The sequence below is a fragment of the Pteropus alecto genome, unplaced genomic scaffold (genome assembly GCF_000325575.1).
Source record: "Pteropus alecto unplaced genomic scaffold, ASM32557v1 scaffold101, whole genome shotgun sequence".
Lineage (NCBI taxonomy): Eukaryota > Metazoa > Chordata > Mammalia > Chiroptera > Pteropodidae > Pteropus > Pteropus alecto.
The window spans coordinates 17,725,967-17,738,508 of record NW_006432945.1 but is presented as its reverse complement, the minus strand read 5'-3'; the positions used below and the strand labels follow the sequence as shown (position 1 = coordinate 17,738,508).

The following is a 12,542-nucleotide window of genomic DNA, read 5'->3' as shown; positions in this document are numbered from 1 at the left end:
CCCCGCCCGGCCCCGCCGCAGCGCCGCCTGCCGGGCCGGTCTGTCACCCGCCGCGCAAGCTCAGAATTGGGCCTTTTACCTGGATAAGTCTCCTCCCTTCCAGGTCAAAAAGTAAGTGCAGCATCAGCTTTATTATCTTTCTTTGCCTTATTGTTCTCGAGCACTAATCATCTGAGATGCCATTTAATTGATTTATCTTGTTAACTTCTACGTCTTCCAACGAAAATGTAAGCTCCGCGAGGACAGGATTTGTGGTTTATACACCTGTGTTTCCCCAGTTCCTCAGACCTATTCGCTGAGTGAATGATGTAATTATGAAACAGAGAAAATACAGGATGAGGCGAAAAGAAAGAAAAAGTGTTTTACCACTCCCCCCCACACACACAAACTCCTTTTAACTGAGAGAGATTTCTCCCCCACGCCCCACAGTCCCTATCTTCAATTGTGCATCTTGGTGGGTTTTTCAAATCGTAATATCATCATATAAATATTTTCCTCTGGTAGTATCTTGTCTTTTAAATTGTAATTTTAGTGACAGCCTGCTAAACACCGCACAGATAGAACGTACACAATAACTAGATTGTTTTCCTTTTTTCTGTTAAAAGTGATACTGTAATAAACTTTATGGGCAAAGCGTGTCCTCATTGAGGATTATAAATATAATTGTGTACAAATACAATGCAAAGGAAAGCCCTCCCCAAATTTTATTTTCATGGCCATTTAACTTATATATGCATAAAAGCTTGGCCTAGCCTTGCTTATTTCTTCCCAGTTCTGTATTTTATGAGGCACTGGTGCTTTGGGCAGTAAGATTGGATGTTGATGGAGTTGTGAGCTGTCCTAGCTCTAGAGAATGTCATTGTTATTATTATTATTATTTCTCCCAGACGGGATATTTAGGTTCTTCAGACCTATTTATAAACCACTGATTCCTTCACACTGCCTAGCGCCTTCACACTGGCACAGCAGTGTCTGTCGATTGACTTTTTTACTACACTGATCAGCATCTACTCCTTAACCTTCCCCGAGCACTTCCAGCGAATGTGTGAGTTGTTTCCATTTCAGACTCCGCAGCTCTGCTTTACCAGGCCTCTTACATTCAGCTGTCAAATAGTATTGATAATACTATTGCTCCATTGAGTTTACCATTATAATGGCCACTGCGATTTATAATACTTATATGGTATACTACGGTACATAGGGTGCCCACATATGCTTATACCCTGGTACACAGTGGCTCACACTTAACATATATGTCTGCTAGAATTAAATGTTTTAGAAAGTTCAATGTAATGTTCTTTCTCATCTATCTGTATTGATGCACAGGTTTTAACATAGCTAAAAGTTGTAGACTAGATTGATTAGGTTTATGGTTGAAAACATTGCACAGGCATGTCGCCCTGACACCACGTACATCGGTTTTATGTCCGCCAGAGGAGGTCAGTTGGTTCTTAATCACTTTTTGTGCCTCGTTTCTTGGACCTCATTGGTAGTCTGTGAAGCCTTTGCAGTCCTTCCCAGAATAATACTTAAATGACATAGGATTACACTTAAAACAGTTTAACTGGAACGCAGATCTGTGCACGGGCCTCAGCTGAAAGCCCGGACGCTTTATGAGTACAGTTCACCCTGGAACAACACGTGAGGCCACTTATATGCGGGTGTTTTCCATAAATACAGTCGGTCCTTCCACCCACGGGGTTCGCATCTGCAGATTCAACCAGCCGAAGAGGGACAACAGCGGTTTCGCGTTCCCGACCGCGCGCTTGGTTGAATCCAGTCCAGGCGCCGAGTGTGGCTTCGGGGGAGTAGTACCCGCGGATCTCCCACGGTGGGGGTGGCCCCGCTGACCCGCCTCGTGGCTCAAGAGTCGCAAAGGCCACCGATTGAAATTCATTTCTTCACAGTTCTGGAGGCTGGAAGCCCAAGACTAAGGTGGCAGCAAATTTGGTTTCTGGCGAGGCCTCTCCTTCGGGCTAGGGGAGAGCCACTTCGGTGCTCACGCGGCCTGTCCTCCGCGCGGGCGTGGCGGCGGCGCCCCCTGGTGTCTCTGCCTGGAGGGACACTAACCCTGTCCGGTCAGGATTTAAGACGCATTTAACCATTCTTACTGTGTCTCCAAATACACTCCGCAGTGAGAGGAGAAGTGTTGTTTAGGATTAGGACGGTCTGCGGAGAACCAGTGCGGTTGACCATTCCGCTAAGAGAGAAGGCTCTGGGGCGGAGCCGGACCGCTGATTAGCATCTCCTGATGCGAAGAGGCAGCCACCTGTGGGCGCAGCCCCTTAGGTCCCTCAGAGTGTTCCTGTGTCTTCAGGGGACTCTCAGAAGCAGCTCTTCACATTCTGCCTCTTTCCACTCTAGGGACCTGCGAGCGAAGACCCCCTTGGTCCTATGACGGTGGACGAGCTTCTCCAAGGTGCTGAAAATATTTGGGGACCATGCTGGAGGTCCAGCATTGGGGGAATCCTTGGCACCCGGGGCTGGTGGGGATTCGAAACTGACCCGCTGTCACTGGAGTTGCTAATGAGAGCGAGAGAGACCATGCTGGATGGAGACGAGGCTACCCCCCCTCCCCCCCTGCGAAGGAGGGAAAGCCACACACAGGTGCTCATCCAGAAACAGTTGCTGTCACTGCCGTCTGGAAACGCCTGATTGCAGAGAAAGAACTTGACAAGTGAATTTTAGGAGATTTGGCTGGGACTCACAGTTTGAAACTCAGGAGCTGATTCACTACCTGGGGTCACAGCTGCGACTGTACCAAACAGAGCATCCTGCCACCTGCTGAGGTCTCTGTCCGCTCCACCTGGACAGCAACAGCAGGCCTGCGGGGGCGGGGCTAGGGCTTCCCAAGGTAAGGAGCTCAGTCTGGCATATCTTCTGTTTGCTGCTCTTGCAAGGACATCTTTTTCTGTCTGTCCCCGTTCCCCTTGCCATGTTAATTTGTTTCGTGGGTCCCCTGGAATGCAGCGGAGGCAGAAGAGTGGAGCGTTAAAATGCCAAGTTCCGCGGCTGGTCTGCCTGCTGTTTGAATCCCAGCATTTCCTGTTCCGGCTCGTGACCCTGGCGAGTTCCTTAATCCCTCTGCCTCAGTTTCCACGTTGGCAGGGTGGACATAAGAGTACCACCTTAGGGTCGTTGTGAGAATGATATCGGAGACAGTGCGTGGAAGCCCTTGGCACAGTGTGGGCCCATGAAGGTCAGTGTGATTGCTGTTAGGACTATGGCAGTCTCGTCTACAGCTCTACGGTCTTATTCTACCCGTTTGTCCACAGATTTTCTTAGGTATTCTATGTGGATAATCCTATTGTCTGAGGGTAGGGGAGACGGTCTCTTTTCAGTCCTTAGGCCCCTTATTTCATTTTCTCATCGTTCTTTTCTGTTTTATATAGGCTGGACTTGCACTATCTGACAGAACTTTCTAAAATGGTGGCAATGTTCTATAGCTCGGTCGTCGATTAGGATAGACAGGTATGGCTGTTTAGCACTTGAAATATGGCTGGTGAGACTCGAACTGAATTTGGAATTAAATTTAAATTTGAAAATATGACCTGTGGCTAGTGGCAAACAGAACTGCTCAAGGCCAGACCCTCCAGTGCAGTGTGGGGCACCTTTGCCTTGCCCTTAACTTTCACGGCATTGCTCACGGTTCACCAGTAGGTACGACGTTTGCTGTATCCTTGGAAAGATATCCTTTGCTCCTTGTTTGCTGAAACTTTTACTACAAGTTGTCATCAGATGCTTCACTTTTTTGGTGTGGTAGATTACACTGGTAGATTTTTTTCCTGATGTTAAACCACTCTTGTATTTCTGAGATAAATCCTCCTTGATTGTGATGCATTTTTTTAAATATGCTGCTGCATTTGGTTTGATAATATTGCATTTAGGAATTTTGCATTTATGGTCATAAGTAGTATTAATCTAAAACTTTTGAGTACTGTCCTTGTCGGAGTGTAGACACTGCGTATGGGGAGCTGTTTCTATTCTCTGAAACAGTGTTTAAAAGTGGGGGGCGGGGGGCTTCTCTATCCTGACAGAGAAGAGGACATGTTTTTTAAAACTTTCAATTCAATTCCCTGGTTATTTGGGTGTCTTATTTTTTTTCTTGAGTTATTTTTATTGTTGTGTGTGTGTGTGTGTGAGTGTGTGTGTGTGTGTTTGGAAGTATACTTTTTTATTTCCTGTAAGTTTTCAAAGGAGCTCCGTGTTGACACGTGCTTATTTTGCTAGGGTTGGGGTGGGCTCTTGTAGGTGAGTGGGTGTCCCCAGGATTTAAGGTCACCATTCTTCATAGCCTATCTGTGGACACAAGACACAGTGTTACTATTTTCCTGACACCTCAAAGGATGCCGCCCTCCACTGCTGGCCTGATCTGCAGCGACTTTATTCCGAAGAAAACTCTGGAGGGTCATGTGATGAAGGAAAGGCTGGATTGTGGATTCTCTAATTTGGGGTCCCAGCTTTCCACCACTTATTTTCAAAGAGGCAGTTTAGGTTGTTAAATATGCAAAGCGGCGTGGGCCCCCCGCCTCCTTGGGCAGGTCAGCTGGGACTGTCCCCGGCCTGGGGAGATTAGGTCCACCCCCCTGTCCCACAAAGGGTACCGGCCGAGGCGCTCCAGAGCAGCCTCAAGTGAACTCTGCCCCGAGACAGCGGATCCCCCATCCCAGGCGGCCCGGGGATGGGCGGCGACCTCGCGCAGATGCTGGGGACCCTTCACCCAGGTCGCCCGCGCTCTGGTTTCGGTCCCATCGCCCTTGGTCCACGTGGCATCTCGCGCATGGGTCCTCGGCTCCCTCAAGTTTGGGAGCCCAGCGGCTCTGGTCCCGCAGGAAGGACCTTGGTGCCGGCGCCCGGCTACCGGGGCGGCTCCGGGGGGGATCCGGGTCCCCGAACCGCGCGCCCTGGGATTGCAGATCCCGCCTCCTGCAGGAAACAGGGGCGCGTAGGCGGTTTGGAGGAGGAAGCTTTCTGCGGGTCGGGGCGGCACTGCGCACAGCACCAGAGCAGCTGTCTCTGAAAAGCAAAGTAAAGATGCAGAGCAGGTCCCCGCCGCCACCGAGACGGCCTCGCAGCAGCGGGCGAAGAGGCCCCCGGGGCGCGCAGCTCCGCTTCTCTGGCTGCCGCCTGCGGATCGGCACCAGGGGGCGATGCGCCCTCGTTCCGCGGGGACAACGCGGCCGCCTCCGAGCGCCGTGGGTCTCAGCGCGCCCCGCGGACGGGGATGCGCGGGTAGCCACCTGACCGGTGCGCGTCCCCCCTGCGGGTTGGGAGGGGCCCCTGGGAAGTCCCGGCCTCCGCATTCACGCCCCTTGGCCGCGGGAAGGTGGGAGTGCTCAGACCCGCGGGAAATGTCGGCCGGCACTGCCCACCGGAGTGTTCGGGCGGTGGTCCCTGACTGTGGCGTTGAGCTCAAAGCATTGCCAGATTCCAGACAAGGTTGTCACCGACAGGAAGGAATTGATGAGTTGCCACATTTGGGAACAGTCTGGGAGCTGAGGGCCACAGGGGCCTTGGAGTCGTGGGGCAGCGAAGGCAGCGGGGGCCCACGGGACTTACCCGCCCTGGGGGCCCAGGAGAGGGGGAGGACAGGAAGCCCTCTGCGAGGTCCCTTTCTTGTCAGGCCCCGTCAGTAGTGACACCTGTCATGGGCGGCCTGCCTGCTGGGAGCCGCTGCAGCTCCCGCCAACCTGCCTACCTCACGGAGCCCCTACCCCAGGTCTGGGGTGGGTGGCAACCAGTTCAGCTGGTTGCAGCGGGGTGCCCCGGGCCTGTGGGAAGCATGGGGGGTGTCTGCTCTGTTTCTGGAACCTGACATGGCCACAGATGGCTGGATTGTGCTTGCCCTAACAGAATAATTTTGGTTTAATGTGTCCGTTGTAACTTTGATAAGAGCACTTTCCTAACTTCGGTGTTAGAATCAGAATCACCTGGGGATGTTTTAAGTCACTCCATGCCCAGGCCACACCCCAGACTGATTAAAGCAGAATGTGGGGACTGGAATCTGGGTGTCGGTATTCGCTGGCTGGAGATTTCATGGTGCAGCCGGTTACGTGGAGGGGGCTGGGCCTGGGCCTTTTCCTCAGAGCAGTCTCATGGTGACCTGTCTCATCCGGCGATGGTCCCTTTGGTTATCCTTGAGCTTTAAGAGACTTCACATCCAAAGTGTAAACCTGGCTTGAGCTGTGCTGCAGGGCTCAGGGGAGAGCCTTGGGGTGCACGGTAAGAGGGGGGCAGTAGCTCGTTTAGGCTGACCCGGCGGCTGGGCACTGCATGAGCGTGTCAGCGGTGGCGTGAACAGTGACCACAGGCAGAGCCAGGAGCGGCATCCAGGGCCAGGAAGTGGCAGACATATAGTGGTGTCACAGACTGACTTGGAACCCCTGGGAACCCCTCTGCTCCCAGGACTGTCCAAGGCCCCAGCACCCCAGAAAATGGGGCTGGAGGTTCTGTGTGGAGGGGCGGGAGGGAGGGGCTCAGAGGTATTAGCATTTGGACATTGCGATAACTGAGACCTCTCGTGGCTGATGAGCAGGTGAGCCTGCCACGGACTGGCCAGTCGCCCACAGCACCTCCTCACGTAACTGCGGTGAGATGCTGTATCACGAAACTAGCTTTACCAGAGGCTACGTGCTGCACAAAAGAGCTATGTCCCTGTGGCGCCTCCTCAAGGTGACGCCAAAACGGCGTCGAACGAGACGTTCTCCGAGCGCCTGCCGAGGCTCCAGTTCTGGCCGAGTTTCCTAGGGATGCCCCACTGCCAACCGTGCGGAAGGTTCTCCTGGGCCTGAAGTGTCACACGGGAGCCTTGCTGGCTGCTGCGGGGAAGGGGGTGCATGAAGCAGTCTTTCCAGCAGCCAGGCGGCCTGGGGACGGCGGGCTGGGACGCCAGGACACTCTGTCATGCGTGTCGTGTTGAGTAGTAGCTTCTCCGAGTAAAAGGCTCTTCCCTGCTGGTGCGTCATAAGTGGCAATGGCCTAGTCAGGCCGTGCTGGTCATCACCTGGGTCGTCCCCAGACTGGTTTGCTCTGACCTCCCTGAGAACTCTGGGGCGAAGCGAGGCAGTGGCCTCAGCTGAGCGAGAACCAGTCGTTTTGAAGCACCTGTAACATACCTGTTTACCTTTCCCCAAATCCTCATCAACAGAGCCACCCTGTCCTTCCAGCTATAATTTCAAGCACTGCGTCTCCATAGTGATGATTCAGGCTGCCGTTGCCATGGTGACCGTTCTACAAGCGGAAACACTTCCATCAATCCTTCCCCTCCATATGATGTAGAAATTGAATGAATATGTAATATGCGATCATATATAAAGACCCATATTAATAAACTCCCATAGCATGTACAAATATTCTCTGGTTAACAAGTGTCTTGTCAAGCATTAGGGGTTCGAGGAGTACAGTCCTGTTCTGCCATGACTCGTCCCGCATACGCGATGACAAGTCACTTGAGGGCTCCGAGGACCAACTGACTCCCAAACGCGGGGTTTCCGGGAGCCGTGTGAGAGAGGGCAGCTTTGGTCTGAAGCCGAGAGGCACGGGGACGATGCTGCCCAGGTGTCCCCTCCTGGGAGAGAAGGAAGCACAGAGATCTGGCCACCCCCGAGGACAGGAAATGACAGGAGAGAGAATGTGCGGTGCGTGAGCACTCACACACACGCTGTGAAGTGTGGCGCGATGAACTCGACTCGTGAACCCACTTAGTTCTCCCGCCCTGCGGTACAGAAAGGAACGAGGGGGCGGACAGGGAACAGGAAGTCCCCAGGTCCGTGCCACCCAGGGAAGGAGAAGACACTGTGCCCAACCTCAAAACTGTCGAGAGCTTGGGGCAGCAAAGTAGACGGGGAATGGTTAGGGACCACACCGGAAGTGTGAGGACAAGGCAGGAAGGCGATCAGAGCCCTAGCTAAGGCGGTGGCGGAAACAGGTCCCTAAATGCAGAGCCAGCTGACTGTAGCCAAGGAGATACGCTGGTTTGTGGAAGCGTCTGGTGGGTTTTTCATGGGATCACCATGAAAACAGCCTCCCTGATGCCCAGGACTCTGTGACTGTAGGGAGCAGCTTTTGGGGTGCAGTAGCCGATACCTGTTGCTGTTACTGTGTTTTGTCTGCCAGCACCCCTTTTCCCACTTCAGTTGATAACGCCTTCCTCTCTCCTTGGGAGAAATGTGGGGATCCGCTATCCAGTCCACCACAGAATGTCATCCTCCTGGCCATAAATGGACTTGCCATCTCTCTGGCCACGATGATTAGCTCAGAGATGGGCACGTGACCCAGTGCGGGTCCATCACAGCCTTCCCCAGGGTTGTTCCCGTGAGTAAGGCCTTTCACGTGTCTGGTCACAAGAGCTGGAATATCGTGACTCTTGGACTACTAGTGGCTATATTCCTGCTCTGTCCTCTCTGAGGGGAAAGGTAGACAGAAGAAGACAGGTAGATGCGAGCGATGGACAGAGAGCGTCTGAGCACATCAGGACCCAGAGCCGGCTCGGTTCCCGTGACTCTTCTTTCCCGTGATCTCCCCCAGATCTTTCTAGCACACCACCTCCATCCCCACCTTTATCTACCTTAAGCTAGTCCCAGCCGGCTTTCTGTCATTTGCAGTCAAAAGATTTGTACTAACACCACTGCAGAAGGAACGGAACTGCAGTGACTGTCCCTTGGCACGAAGGCATGAGGAAAACCAGCCGCCTAGACCACAGTGCCGACACCAAGCAGCTCTGGGGGCGGGCGGGTGGTCAGAACGCTCATTCTGCATAAATTCCATTCAGTCGAACAAAGGCCTTTACGAGAACGGTGCTAGGCGGAAGTCGGTGTATGTCTTCTTCTGGCTTTTCTCTGCTGGACACTGAACATCTCAGGAAGAAACAAAATGAGCCAGGAAGAGTCCATGGGTGCTGAGAGGGAGAGGGATAGAAGAGAGAAAGAGAAAGACAGGGAGGGAGAGAGAAATTGCTTCATCTTTTTATAGCCAAAGGCCAGGGACTGGACTATTTATGTCCCTTGGTTGCACGGTTCTGTGACATAGGTTTCGCTTGCTGATGAGAAGCTGGCTTCAGTGGAATTCCGTAGCATCGACTCTGTCCTGACTTCAGAAGCTCTTTGTATCTCAGTGGTGTTAAAAACACACTTTGAAATAGCTTTAAATCAAAGGAGGCATGTCCCTCATTCCCACTTGTCCCCGAGCAAGAAACCTGAGGTTTTCTCCACGTGGTACCTACAGAAAACTGCCCTGAAAATGTAATATGGCAAGGTCTAAAGCTTCAAAACATACAGAAAAATGCGCCACTTCTAAATAAAGAACTTATGCACTTTGATTTGTCAAAAGTGAATTCATACAAGGCCTTTTAAGAATATACCTCAAACAATTAAACTCAGCACCTTCAAGTCTTGGAAAGTTGCCGCTGGTGTGTGCCCTCTGATGCCTGCCACTAGGTGGCGAGTCAGGCTAACTCACATCCGTCTCTGAGCCACTTGCCAGCTACCCACCTACCTCTGCACCCCCAGCCAGCCGCGTTTGGTGTGAGTCATGGCAAGCCACCTAATACACTCAGGAGATGCTTCAGACCAGTGCAGCAGAAAATGTAACTTCACATAAATGGAGAGATGAGTATTATTAGGATGACTCTGCCAAGATTTTTCAGAACCTGAAATCAGCCTGCTTCTTTATTGCTTGAACATATATAAAAATATGACTTTTACATTAAACGCATGGGAATTAGTAGGGTATAAACATAAAGTTATTTTCCTCCACAATGGCCTAATTCTAGGCCACTTTATGGGTCTCGTCCTTCCTTGCTTCTCGAATGAAATCTAGACCCCCTATTTCTGTGGTCACTCTTGAATAATAAATGGTCTTCTGCTCACTTTTAACGCCCTCCCCCATTGTCTCATGTCTGTAATTAGAACAGCGATTCTTTGGCAATGAGCGAACTCTGAACGATACGTAAGGTTCTAGCTCCTTGCCCTCCCCTGTCTTGGGCTCACTGTAGCTTAGAGGCTGGCATGAGAGAGAAATGCGTGCACCGTCTAGATTTTTCCCCCTTAGCACTTCCTTTCCTTCGTCATCCACTCACTCGTTCCTCTCGGACCCTCCGGGATCCATACACATATGTGGAGTTATTATGGAGAGACAGAGCACAGCTGAGGAGCTGAAAGGCCTTTATCGATTGGGACCAACATAATATGGCATCTAGCCAACATGAGTTCACAGGCGAAAACTATAAAACATACAAGGAAACAGGAAACCATGAGATGGTCTGTGCGGGGCGGGAGAGTTAGCATGGAATTCATCCAGTTTATAAAAATCTGTAAAAACGTACGTCATACTCTGTCACCCCCACAGTGGTTATTTATTCCTCTGTTACGGGACTTAAAACAATCTGAGGCAGTCATGTATGGTATGATTTTTTTTTCTCTGCTGGGGCCATTGAATGTCAGATCGTGGTTAAACATAGTTGTGTTATTTATGATTTCTTGACAACATACGTAGGTGGAAATGCTTTATTTAGTTTAAAACATTACAACGAAATCCACTTTGCATGTTTGACACGGAAAAAGATCGTGGGCAACAGCGACACAAACATTTCAGCTTTGCTGCCACAGACAAGGCACGAGAACTGGGCAGGTGACTCCCACGAAGCAGATTTCTGAGCCCTCGGTGTCCCCGTTTCTTCTCACGTGGCAAGGTCTCACGGGGCAATGTCTAATGCTTTTGTTGACAAAGTGGCTTTTCCTTAAAGCTACGGTGAGAGAGACGCGGTGTCCCAGCCATCCCAGGAGGAGGTCCAGCCCCACCCACCAGCGCCTACGAGCTTCTGAGTAAACGGCGTGTTGTCTCCCTCTAGACCCGACCCCGCAAGTTCTGCCTAAAACCCAAACGCAGTGAAGTTGCCAGGTACTGTGCTCCTAAGCGGGTCGCCCCAAGGCCCGGAATCCCGAGCCCAGATGAATTGTTCTCTGCTCAGAAGTTCCTCTTTGAGGGGGCCTCGCAAACCTGGAGCACGTTTTTATCGAAGCCGTTCCGCCTCAGAGCACGGCCAAGGAAAGAGGAACGCGCCTCGGGCGAAGCCGACGCCTGTCACGGCGGCAGGTGACGATGGCGCTGGGCTGGGTGGACTGCAGCCCGTCACGGCGGCAGGTGATGATGGTGCTGGGCTGGGTGGACTGCAGCCCGTCACGGCGGCAGGTAAGGACAGGTGATGGGCTGGGTGGACTTATCTTCCTCCCTAGCTTCACTCCCCCGATGGGCGCAGTGCGTGTCCCCTCACTGCATGTTGACCCATGCAGAGAATCGGCCAGGTCCCCGTCCCCCGGGAACCACAGGAACCGGAGAGAGCCCGAGACAAGTCAGTCAGGAGGCCTGGCTGTCACTTTAAGAGGCATGTGACTCTAGGCAAATGACTCAGGCTTTGTCAGCCTCCGTTTTACATTCTGTTTGATGGGACCACACGGGCACCCTGGGCCACAGAGCTGGTGCACGTGAAAGTGGTGTGTACACGTGATACGCCGTGGAAATCCTACAAATAGCGTGAACCTCATCAGCTTCAGGCAGTGCTGACATCCAGGCCGCTGCCTACAGCAGCTCGGTATCACCCTCGCTGCACGCTGACGTTAAAAGCCTCTGAATTCGAGCTCCGTTGATCAGCTTCCCGGGTGACAAGGAGCCAGGGTCCTGGCAGGGCCCTGAGCCCCTATATTGGTGAATCTGGATCTCTGCATCCTAGAAATCAATTTCAAACTCTTGTCAGATTCCGGCAGCATGTAAATCTGGTGTTGGAAGGCTATGTAATGTAGAATTTATTATTCTCGTCCGCCCTACTTTGGATCTTAAGGAAGACGTGGGTGTTGACCAGCCTGGTTGATAATTTGAATGTTTCAAAAATGATTTATTTCTACCATTTCCCCAATGGTATCTGTCTATCCACCGTCTAAGTTTTGCTCAGAATGATATCGAGGCAATGAGAAAATTACCTGTGATTCTTGTCAGATCTGAGGCTGTCGCAACAGACCACTATTCTAGAATCGAAACACCTAGAAGAGCCTCGTGGGGTGTGCTCTGAGCTTTCCTTTCTCTCTGCCTCACACAGTTCTCCTGGCCTTGGACTCTGGTGAGCCAGTCACCACTGGCACAGCCAGCCTGCCTGGGCGCTCTGCCACTGCCAGCCCCAAGGGGGTAAGAGGGACCTCCCCAGGACGTTCGAGGAAAAGCTTTCGAAGCCCAGGGATGCCTCAGAACCAGCCGTTTGGGCTGCGGCAGGGGCGTGATGTGGTGTAGTGTTTCCCGGATGCATCTGATCACCGGACTCCTGAGACGCGTGTCAAGCCCCAGATCCCGGCTCCAGACCCGTCGGCCGACCTCCAGGGCAGGGCCCAACGACACACGTCAGACAGCGATCAATAATCGCACGTTTAGGCAACTCGAGGAAACACCGATCCAGCAGGAAAGACCCGGAGGCGTGGAGTCCGAAGACCTAATGAGGTTTGCGACCTCAGGGACAGTGGCACTGGTTTGCTTCTCCCTCTGTAAAGAAAGTGGGGGGC

General features: G+C 52.3%; 1 long non-coding RNA gene across 1 annotated transcript in view; it reads right to left on the bottom strand.

Moving 5' to 3' along the window:
* Positions 1-10,488: 10,488 nt before the first annotated feature.
* Positions 10,489-12,542, bottom strand: part of LOC112476445 — a 4,822-nt gene continuing 2,768 nt past the window's right edge. Inside the window, exon 2 of the long non-coding RNA XR_003045109.1 lies at positions 10,489-12,522. This is a non-coding gene — a long non-coding RNA (uncharacterized LOC112476445). The remainder of the gene's footprint in view (positions 12,523-12,542) is intronic.